This window comes from Podarcis tiliguerta (assembly GCF_965153285.1).
Source record: "Podarcis tiliguerta genome assembly, chromosome: 11".
NCBI lineage: Eukaryota > Metazoa > Chordata > Lepidosauria > Squamata > Lacertidae > Podarcis > Podarcis tiliguerta.
This window is the reverse complement of record NC_139544.1, coordinates 31,977,969-31,990,034: the sequence shown is the minus strand read 5'-3', so window position 1 is coordinate 31,990,034 and position 12,066 is coordinate 31,977,969. Positions and strand designations below refer to the sequence as shown.

Below are 12,066 nucleotides of genomic sequence, written 5' to 3'. Positions count from 1 at the left end.
TCAATGCCTGCCATCTCCAGTAAAAAAAGATCAGGCAGTAGGGAAATATTTCAGCATGTGACCTTGGAGCATTGCTATAGGTGGGCAAACAGTCTGGCCTCATGTAAGATCACTTCCTCAACATTAGCAAAAGTAGATGGATATGCTACCATGCTTGCTTGGAAACGTACATAGGTACCTGGCATTCTGAACTTGATTCTATGTTCTGTGAGTTGTTCCTTGATTAGGGACTATAGGGAAGCTATGGGTGGTAATAGGAGAACCATTTCCGCTGTAGTTCCTGACTCTGTTCCTGCCAAAGGACAGACTAGTATTCATTTGGCAGAGCTAGCTTAGCAAACTAACATGTTGGTGAAATTAATATCAGCTACCGTGAGTTAGTTAGGATTTTTGTTCCAGATAATGGAATATCACAGCAAGGTTTTCTGAAAGAGGCTGCACAGTTAAGGCTTTAGGACTTCACCAAGAAAAGAGAGTCTTTTAAGAGTGAAGCAAAGCATCAACCTAACCTCACTTCATTACAAGGCACATGTACAAAAGCTATTCCAGAAGTGGAAGGGGTGGAGAGAATGATGAGGGGGAGATGATGAGCCAAAGAGGAAGAAGAGAGGAAAAGGGAACTGAAGACCTTTCTTTAACATGATCTGATCAATAAACAAGGGAAACCCTTGGCAGTTAACTAAAAAGGAAGAAATATGCATTTTCATGCTGTGGTAGAGCTCCACTGGGCAGATGGTGAAGGGGCTGGGGTTGTTACAGGCACTGCATTTGGGGATGTTGCTATGAGAACTCAACAGAACAAGCTGCGTTCTCATTAAAAAGCTCTGACACCATCACCCAGGTGAATGATTGGCAGTTGTTGCAAAAAGCAGCAAGAGTGCCATGCCATGGGTGGCAGGGGCAACTGGCCCCAGTGATTCTGATGGGTTGGCAGGATCAGTGGTGGGCCTTCTGAGTTTTCAGGCTCTCTGAAGGTACCTGACTATGCTGAGCCCTGCACTGGGCCTGATCTGGTAGGCAAGGAAGCTGAAAGGGATGCAAAGAGGTGGGGAAAGCATCTAGAGAAAAAGACTCAGATCCATGTGGTCTAGTCCAAAATCTTGGTTGTTGCTCAATACCTGGAAATATTCAGGAGGAATCAATGGACTACTTAGCTTAGTGGTGTCATGCTGGGATCTGAGAGGACAGTTCTGCCCTTGTCTTCTCCACTCTGTATGTTTTAGTGGCACCCTACAAAGGGCAGTGCTTCAAGTTCCACCTGATTCTGACAACAGCAAGAAATAGTCTAGTTTGTCGCTGGATCTCACTACTATTTTTTTTTTTTGCCAATATGCTTCAGTTTACCACCTTACTACAAAGCTGTCATGGAATTGCCATTATGTGGAATTCTATTGATCATATCTAGTCAACAGAACCCACATGCCAACTCCTGCTATATTCAGAATAATTTAGGTTATTTTCCTTGATTCCAGACATGCCAACAATTACCTTTTATTCCTTAAAGCAGATACATACAGCACTAGGTTTCCCTAGGACCCAGTTCATGTTAATTACATAATATGAAAGTCTTCAAGTACTTATTGTTTATCTTGGATACTAAGCATCCTGTTAAAAACATTTAAATGAGTTTAATGGGGATAGTTAATGGCAGTTTGTGAGCTGTAAAATCCCAGCAGACAGCTACAACCAAGTTTGTCAGGCTATGTGACACTAAGTTTTAAGCTATAAAATAATTAATATTCAAATAACAGGAATGCAAGGCAGCCATTTATACCCGTTCCACATTCTGATTAATTTAATACACTGCTGTGCTCAAAACAACAAATTTTACAAGCAGTGTTTGGGCAATGCTTTTATTGGCCTGTCTTATGATGTTTTCTTTCTTGAGTCTGTTGCACAATATGGAGCCAGTCACGTAAAAATACATAACACCAAATTACCCAACAAATACTCACCTCAAGGCTGAGTTTCTTTTTTTCTCTTTTTTAAAGAAATCAAATTGCTTTGATGGTGAAAATGCTATGCTGGGACTCTTTCTGTAAAATTGGATTACAGATTGAATTTGAATAATTAATTTTAATGTTTTGGGTAGTGTTCTGCTGTATTAAAATTTAATTTGCTTATATACTTTAATGCAGGGCAAAGAATATAGTTTGCAGAATAAAGAGTTTAAAGGAAAATTGTAGAGAAAGGTTCTTAATTTGTAGAAACCACCTATTTCCTGCCCCCCACCTTCTCAATAAGTCTAGCTCATTCACACTACGGCCTATTTGGCATATCTTTATTATTTATTTCATTAACTACATGTGTATACCAGGCAATAACTAATGTCATCAGGGTGGTGAACACAAAATTGTAACAATCACAATGAAAAGAAGAGGAAGAAGATATAAAACCACCAGAAGCAAGCCATATAAAACAGCATTTGAAAAAGCGCTGAAATTTCTTCAGAGTTTAAAACACCTGAGAAAATAAAAAGGCATTTCACCTGGTGGTCTACAGGATCATCATGTGGGTACCAAGCAAGCCTCTCTGGAGAGGGCATCCCATAGCAACACAGAAAATTATATCAATTAACCACCTGCCACAGCTCATTTGGCAGGGGCACCCAGAGATGAACTTAAGTTCCTCTGAAATCAATAGGGTCCAGAATATTGTTTGAGACTCACAGTGCAAGGCCTACTCAGAATTAAACCTTGCTGAGCTCAGTAGGACTTACTCCCAGGTAACTGTGTGCAGGATTTCAGTGGGCAGGATTGGAAGACACCCTTGTCACAATATGGGAAAGCGGGGTGCAGTATTAGGACTGTTATAGCCTTGTTGTCAACTTCAAGAAATGCCATTACCAAAAGCCCAGTAACTACCAGGACACCTTCAGCCTAAAGAATTGTAAATTTTTGATCTTGCCTAGAGAGCTATAAGAGCTAGTGTACTCTGATGATGATCATGGGTGAAGAATCTGAAGCCTGGGGACCAAACGTGACCCTCTACATCCTACTAGAAATTTCTCAGAGTATACTGATAGGAAATTGCCCACTTTTCCTTAGCATTTCAGGGAGTACATCCATGTGACACTGTTCAGAAAAAAACAATCGATTCATGCAAGTTGTGGGCAGAGTCAGAAAGCAAGGTTTAAATTTCTTCCTCTATGTATTGATTTCTTTACACTTTCCCCAATAGGGCCTGGAATAATAACATAATTATTTGCATGTTGTAGAGGCTGGTGGTGCTATGAGAGGTTATCTCTGATGAAGTTATCTTCTGTGATCACTCAGGTTCACAACCTGAGATTAGATCCTTAATTTATCACTATGCCTGGAATTTCAGGTTGCTATAGTGGACAGGATGGCTACCTGGTGAGATTGCCCATACAAGGACTGTTTGACTGCCAGTCACAGACTGGGTGACTGTCCTGTTGAGACTAGATTACTATTACCTAGTAGTAGAAACTTCAGATGGTGTGAATTAAAGCAGCCTATTTTCTAATGAATTATCAGACTAGTGCTCCAGCATCTTTACTGCCAGCAGAGAACACAATGTTAGCTTCGACCTAAAGAGTCCTAAAGAGATTATATACAACATACGCCATGCCTAAGGTTGCTGAGGCTAGATGCTGCAGAACACACATAGCTTGGGTAGCCTCTTACTCTTTTCCCTGGTAATGTCTAGTATAATCATCACATTGCAATTGACAGGCTACAAATAGCAGCCAGAGTAGAAAACTCACACTATAATGGCAGTATGCCTTCTGGTTTGTATTACTAGGCATTACAGGGAAGATCATAAGAGGAAGCGCAGGGCCACTACTTTTGGTGGCAGCCTTATGTATGCTTAGTGGCCTGTAGACTCTTCCTTAATACTACCACCTATGCAGCATGTTCAGACAGCAAAAGCACACATGGATTGTATTTCCAGCAGAAACTTGCCAATATCAGCATGAACATCTGAACCATGGAACCATTGTAAAGCCTTTATTTGAGTCCTGTTTTTTTCTTTGGGTGGGACAGGGTTGAGTTAGCCTGGCAGAAAGCGAAATGATTTAATGTCTTTTGTCTGATTTTATTCTATTCTATTTCATTCTGATCTAATGGAGATGAGTTTTCATTTTTTTAAAAAGAAAATAAATCCTCTTATTTCTGCTCCTTCAAAGTGGATCGAGCTGAACATTTAAAGCAATCAATCAGTTTTCTGTGCTGAGTTTGCAAAAATGATGACGCTCCATGTTATCCTGGAGAAATAATTGGATAACTGCTGGATTTCGTATTTTCAAAAATGAGGAATAGGTCATTGTGAGCTTCTTCAGCCACCATCTCTCGGTTTAACCTCAAACTTGCAAAGGACCTAGGAGGGCGTAATCCAGTTAGGCTTTCTACTTTTTCCTACACCAATGTATTATTTATGGCAGGATAGGGAATATATGCTGTTGGACTCCAATTCCTATCAGTCACAGACAGCTTGGCCAATGGTCAGGGATAATGGGAGTTGAAGTTCAACAACAGCTGGAGCCCTAGAAGTTTCCCATCCCTGGTTTAAATGATGGCCTGTTAGTTCACAAAAAAATTACCCTCTGATCTCCCCCCACTCCCACATTTTAATATCCAGCCTGATGAATAGTTTTGGAAAACTCCAAAGTTTATTCACTATTCCACAACACTATTCCAAGAATCTTCACCTCCTCACAGAGAACATTCTGTGTACAGTAAGTAACCAGATAGCCTTATGCTGGGTCTCAATTTCACTATTTTACTACTGGTTCTGCACAACACAACACCAATATTGAGCTGAATCTGATAACTCAGTCATTCACATTGCAAACTGTGGGCATCTGGGGTCTGTATGAGGAACAAACTTAAAGAAAAAAAATATATGGGATGTACTCAACTACTTTTTACTCTTATCTTATTCATATGAAATACATCAAAAGAATAGTCTTAAAGGTTCTGGCCTGTTTTTAAATCCTATACATGTAGTTGTTGGGAAAGATGATTAAAAAGCGGGATATTCTTTGTTTTCATTGTTTTGTGACAGATGCCTTTGGAAAACAACATGCCAACAGTAAAAACGACAAGCAGCTGTTTTAAAACTGCTCAGGGATTTCAAAAGAGGGGACCATCAGGAAGAGTCAAAATATAAGCAGAAAGCAGGCTTGGTTGTCTTAAGCAAAAATGATTTAGGTTCCCCCTGCTTCATTCTATCAGTGCACAAACAAAGGCACACAATATGTGCTTCCTTACAAGGCAATCTGCTTTTTAAAACTGCACATAACATATTGCGTACATGCAAACAAATGAAGCTATTTTGATATATGAAAAATGAAAAGGGGGAATGATAATCCATTGGGAAGAGGAAAGGACGATACAGGGTCTAGTGGCTGCATTACATTTGAACTCTCAAAGTATTGTGGATGGAGTGCATTTTTATTTTCTGCCAAAACTCCCTCTCTGTCTTGCTTCAGTTTTGGCTATTACCATCTACCAGAATCTCTGTTCTACCTTGAAGAATCATGCAATGTACCGCAGGGTAGCCACAGTAGTAAAGACTATAATGGTGGCCTAGGTACCAGTAGTCTCATATATTTTCATGAAGGTGGGGTACATAAGTGATTGGTGTGGAAAATGAATGGTAACAGACAGGTGTCTGTCTAATGAAGGTTAGTGTATCGGAGATAGTCTTTTGATATCTATCTATGGCACAGGAGCCAAAGAAATTACCAATTTATGGGCCCAAGTACTGAACAACAGATTCTCATGCCAAAACAACGTGCCCACCCTCCAAGTGTCCCTATTTTCCAGGGACAGTCCCAGATTTACAGAAGCTGTCCGGGCTTCTGATTTGATCCTGGAATGTCCTGCTTTTCCTTAGTACGTTCCTATTTTCATTGGAGAAGTATTGGAGGATATGGAATTATCTTCTGACCCCACAAGCCATCTGAAGGCAACCCTGTTATATTATGTTTTTATATATGTTGGAAGTCACCCAGAGTGGCTGGGACAACCTAGTCAGATTGGCTGGGGATTATTATTATTATTATTATTATTGAATAGGATGTCCATATTTTCATCAGAGAAAAGTACTATTGAATTAATTAGGGCTTTCTCATCTCAGATAAGCTGGTATAGGATTGCAAGCTGAATAACTTAATTTTACTGAATAGAAGAAGCTACCAAAACTGAATATAAGAAAAAGTTATAAATGATCAGTCTATAATAAATGATGGCCGAGGTTTAGAGGGGAAAACAATGTTTATTTATTATGCCCATATTCTGCAGACTGTATGGAAATAACAATACAGTAAAATACCATATTGACTTTTGTACTTTAATATGCAAATATGTGGCCCTCTTGTCCCCATCCCCAGCCCACCACTGTATCAGATTATAGCATCAACATAATTTATGTTATTTCCCCTATTGGCTTCTGGGGAAGGCTCTGATGCAGTAGTCCTATAATTAAGATTAATTGGACGGGGATTTGTCACCACTAACCTCTTCCCAATAAGTGTCCACCTTGATTTTATTGGTAATGCAAGAAGAAAAAGACAAATGTATTCTATTTATAATTTGCCAGCTTGGCACAGAATTAGTCTATGTGTACTTTATCTAATCCATGCCTAGGAACCATACTAGAAAAAAGTAAGATGAAATCTAGAGGTTTAGACAGAGTTCTTAAATGAGCCAGAGTCTCATAATACAGCTTTGTTGTACTGGTTAAAGATTTATAGTAGAATGGTGATATGAATAAATGCATGAGCCCTTGCACATACGTTCAGAACTCATTCCCAATAAATGAAACTCGTGCTTCTTTTGCACTTCTTTATGCTTAGTTGTATAGTGGAACTGCAAATCTGACTTGCCCTGACAATGAGGTAACTTGAGTTGCCATACTACATTTTAAAAATAAATCCTGGATTTGTCAAATACTGTATTACATTAAATTCCAGTAGCCTTACATGAGTCAGTTTTGTTCAGAGACCAATATGTCATTACTGATTTGGGCTTATTTGCTTGACCTTACCTAAACCTGTTGATGCAATTTCCATTTCATATATGTAGCTTCTAATGCAATTCCATCAAACCATCTGATTTCCGACCCGCAAGCCTCATGATCTTATATTAAAGAACCTTGCTCTTTTCTTGTAATGTATGGATACTTTGTTCATACAACAGGCTTTTCAGGAGGGTCAGGTGGCCCTTCTGAACAATGGGTGGGCTGCTGGGGAAAATGTTGTTCAAAACTGGCCTTGGACCTTAAGGTCAGCTAACTTACAGAAGTCAGCAGGAGGAAAGTTTCTCATCTACAGCCTTTAGTGCCAAGGATCAGACAAAGGCTGTCCACCCCTCAGCAGTCTTTGATTGTTCAAGGATTTGGTTGGAAGACAGCAACGCTAAAAGTGCCAAGCATACCATGTCCAAGGCTTTCAGCATAATTGAACACTATAAAACTACATATTTTATTTTATTTTTGGTTGGTAATCTACAAAATGTAGTCGTTTATGCTCAGAGGGATTTGTGGATGACTGCTGGAAACCTGAAACTGGCATTCTTCTTTTTCCTAAAATTTGCAGTTATGCAAGTCAAAGTTTATGCTGAATACAGCCGTACTGTGAAACATTAAAATAACACAGTACAATTGCCTGCTTTTTTAAAAAGGAGGTTTTTTTAGATGAGGGGGTAGTGCCTAAGGAATACCTTTTATAGCTTTTATATCAACTTAATGGAATGCAGAAATGTGTGCAATAAAAATTTATAGTAGATCAAACATTTACAGTGAGCACAAACTATATACACATGAAATTGAGTACTAGTGAAATTGAACAGCAAAGCAGTTTACTATTCTAGGTGGCAAGTCTGCTCATTCTCCTCCCAGAAACCTCTCCTCCTTTAAACCAGACAATTCAGATGGACACTGGGACAGACAGGAGCAAAGAAGAGGAATGTCTTCAAGAGTCTCCAGTGCATGTTTTGACGTGTTCTGGAAGTGTGTGATGCAATCTGTTTTGGGTTACTTGGGAGTATCTATAGATATTGTTTCGGGTGTGCGTGTTTGTCTGAGTGAGAACCTGTTCTGAGTAACTACGAACTGTCCACATCTCATGTTTGTGTTTTCCTCCAGGACATCAAAATATCTACATGAACATGGTTTGGGATAGCTGAGATCAACATTAGTATACACTTGCACATCTAGAGTAACACTAAAATTAAGACCATGTAGAATTATGTGATATATTAAGAATACTTGCATATCATAAGACATGGGTTCAAGGGCACAGGTGGCACTGCCAAGCAGCCTCAAGTGATAATTCTTCTCCTTCCAGAAGTAAACTAACAAATACTGCAGATTCTGAAATACTGTGGTGCTGGTCCAGTTCTCTGCCTTTACTTCATACCCTCCATGTGTCCTGATTTTCCAGAAACTGTCCCAGAATTTTGAAAGCCATCCTGGGTTCTGATGTAGGGTTACCAGATGTCCCCGGTTCCTGGGGACAGTCCCCAGATTTATGAATCTGTCCCTGGACAAATTCTGTCCCCGGGATGTCCCCACATTTGCAAATCTGTCACTGGGAAACATGGCAGCGGCAGCCTCAGCAGCCCGGAACCAGCCTGGTAGCACAGTTGGCTCTGGCTGGCTTCAGGAGCTGCTTGCTGCCATTTGATGCCCACCATTTTTCCTCGCTGGAAGTCCCCATATGATGTGTCTTGTGCACAACACAAAAAGGGAGGAAAAATGGTGGGCGCCACGGCAGCGGACAGCAAGCAGCTCCTGAAGCCAGCCAGAGCCAACTGCGCTACTAGGCTGGCTCCAGGCTGCTGACTGCCGCTGCTGCCACCACTGCTGAAGGGGAACCAGGGATGTCCAGCGGTACAGATCTCCCACCCCCTTCTCCCTGAGGGGAGGCTCAGGAGTCATGGGAAGGCGGCCGTTGTCCGGTTTTTTAAAAACTCTGCACATTTATGTTTCACAGGGTGCGAAAGAAGGGCTTCGCACCTTTATACAACATGTGGGTGGTGCTGTGGTCTAAACCACAGAGCCTAGGGCTTGCTGATCAGAAGGTTGGCGATTCGAATCCCCACGATGGGGTGAGCTCCTGTTGCTCGGTCCCATCTCCTGCCAACCTAGCAGTTCGAAAGCACGTCAAAGTGCAAGTAGATAAATAGGTACCACTCCAGCAGGAAGGTAAATGGCATTTCTGTGCACTGCTCTGGTTTGTCAGAAGTGGCTTAGTCATGCTGGCCACATGACCCGGAAGCTGTATGCCAGCTCCCTCGGCCAATAAAGCAAGATGAGCGCTGCAACCCCAGAGACGTCCACGAATGGTCAGGGGTCCCTTTAGCCTTTACCTTTACAACATGCATGTGTGCTTGGGCCCAGGGTCTTTTGCCTCACCATCCCCACAACTGACTCCCCATTGCTACTCAGCTTCAAAAAAAAAAAAAAGTGTCCCCGGATTCATTGAAATAAATCTGGTAATCATATTCTGATGTCATCACAGAATTCCCCTATTTCCTCTGCCAGTGCTGTCACAAGACCACCCTGGGCAGGAAGAAAGGTGGAGCAGAGCACAAGAAGTCTTGATTATTATTTTTTAATGCTATGTGTGTCTGTATATAATCTTGCCCCTTTCTAAAATTTATTTATTGTTGTATGTTTGTAAATCTACCAGAGAATAAGATAAAACAAAACTAGGATAAAGGGTTTTTTTCAAAATGGTGGAGGGCATATGTGCTGTGTCCCACTGGTGTAGCGGTGGTGGCGGCACTCACCCTTCTTCTGAAAGAAAATGCTCTGCAACGAGGGCAGGGGGACAAAAATGGGGAGTCGGGGAGGGTCAGTTCTGGGGAGGGGAGTAAGAAATGAACCCATTTTCATCTGAGGTATGTTGGAGGCTATGCTACCCTCAATGTTTGGAAAAGGAAAGAGAAAGTTCAAATGTTGAAGATTATGGATAGATCAAATATGCCAAGTGATATCCAGGTTTAAGAATCTCAGGAAACATAACAGTTTCATTCCAGGCCGAGGAGAGGAAAGTGCTGTGAAGTTCTACTTCCTACTTCCTTTGCTTCTATCAAAGCAAATGTACACCTTATTCCTTCATTAGGACAAAGAGTTGTGTGGTCTAGAAGCAAATTCTTTGCTGCCGTTTTTTTGTGGGATCATAGTGCCAATGCAAGCCTATAGGACAAGGCGATTAACCTTTCCCATGTTACTATCATGTTTTCTTGATGAGATTCGAAGCAACCTCTCTCTGGAGCTAATCCACCCACCCCCTCTCCCACATATTTTCCCTTCAGTGGCCATAATGACCAAGACTAGTGGTGCACAGGTCATTTGGTCAGACAAAGCAATATTTCAGCTCTTCTCTTTGCTATTTCCAGTGATAACATCTCTGATCAGTTTAAAAAGACTGGAATGAAAAACAGTGGCTGCCATCATTTTCTTTGTCTATGTAAATTCGTTTTTTATTATATTCCACACCACTCAAAACCAGTCCCCTAGCTATTCATAATGTAACATAGCTGATATTCTGGCTGTAAACTATAAACTAATATCTGAAGTCTGTCTATAAGATAAAGTACACACTTCAATGATTACTTTGCAAAAGAGAAGCAGAATCCATTGACATTCAAAGATATATTTAAATACTGTCAAATGGGACTGACATGTACCTGTACTGCAGAAGCAGAGAGGTTTGACAAGTGGGACAATTTATAATTTATATCTTGTGCTAAGCATTCTGGGAGGATAGTGAACTTTAAGTGGGGAACTAATAATCTTTGCTGCTTAAATATAATGCCTTCTCTACCCTTTTTGGTCAGACCTATAAGGTATCAAAATTTTGTAAAGGATCACCTTTAAAGAAAACATGCACATATCCAAATTAATATACCTTGAGGTTCTCAACTTTCTATTCTTATTTCTTCCTAAATATAATCAATTATAGTTAATTATAAAGAATGCTGCTGGCCAATTTCATTTCATGTCTCTAAGGCTTGCATGTGAATTTTGTGACACCCCATTAAAATAAATGGCACTTTGCAATGCCTTTCCTTCAGCCATAGTTGAAACATCTTCAATGATTTGCTTCAGGCATCTTGGAAAGATTTATCTTCTGGAGGAGACTTTTGCTGATCTGTAAGTGTCTTAACTGATTTGGGGAGGGGCAGGAATTGCCCACAAATTATTACGATTGTGAATATGTTATTTAAAAAAACAACACAATATTGATAATAATAAACTGCACTCATATGGGGGGGGTTAAGCCCTGCCCCACATAATCGATCACAAGACACGGCACATGGACACCATTTGAATGGCAATTGAATGGGGGGGGAGGGTTGGCCCTCTCAAATATTTTAGGGGGGGGGCTGAAGGGACCTTGGCCCCTAGGAGTTGTCTCCTATGTGACTCACTATTGTCTGGATTAATTGACAGTGGCTTTCTAAGGTTTTAGACAGGAGTCTCTCCCAATCTAACCTAGAGGTTCCTGGGACCTTCTACATTTAAAGTGTAGGCTCTCCAATATGAATACCTGTCAGGAGTCCATGTTCCCATCTTCCTACAGAAGATACTGAACCTTTGCCCCTTACGTCTCTTGTTTTGCTTCCTGTCCAGCAGCCCTCCCTTTCGCCAACTCTACGGACTTATTGGATCAGCTCCAACTTCTTCCTGTTCTGAAAGCCTGTCTCTGTGTCTGTTTGCACCTGTTTGAGCGTCCTGAGAGCTTTGGCTTTGTTCCAGCCCATTTTCAGTTGTTCCCTTGACAACCAGCCGTTGAAGGTCAGAGGGAGTTGGCATAGGCAGCTGTAGCCCCTGCGCAGCCTGCATCAAATCTAAACCTTTCTGTTTCTGCCCATATTCTGCAACTGGCTGTAAAGTTCCACTTGGAACTGGCTCATTCCTGACAATACCATAAAAAGGACTTCAGCACCTGAAACTTATATAAGCCTCCTTGAGAAGAATTTTATAGCAACATAGGGATAATCCAGCAACCGGCTGGCATGACCAAAATGACATTTCCGCTTAAGCAGCATTGCCCCTCTGCTACAGCAAAGCAACAGTGAAGCTATG

General features: G+C 41.0%; 1 protein-coding gene across 1 annotated transcript in view; it reads right to left on the bottom strand.

Moving 5' to 3' along the window:
• Nucleotides 1-12,066, bottom strand: part of EDIL3 (EGF like repeats and discoidin domains 3) — a 222,075-nt gene that overhangs the window by 29,104 nt on the left and 180,905 nt on the right. The gene's annotated exons all lie outside the window — the stretch shown is intronic.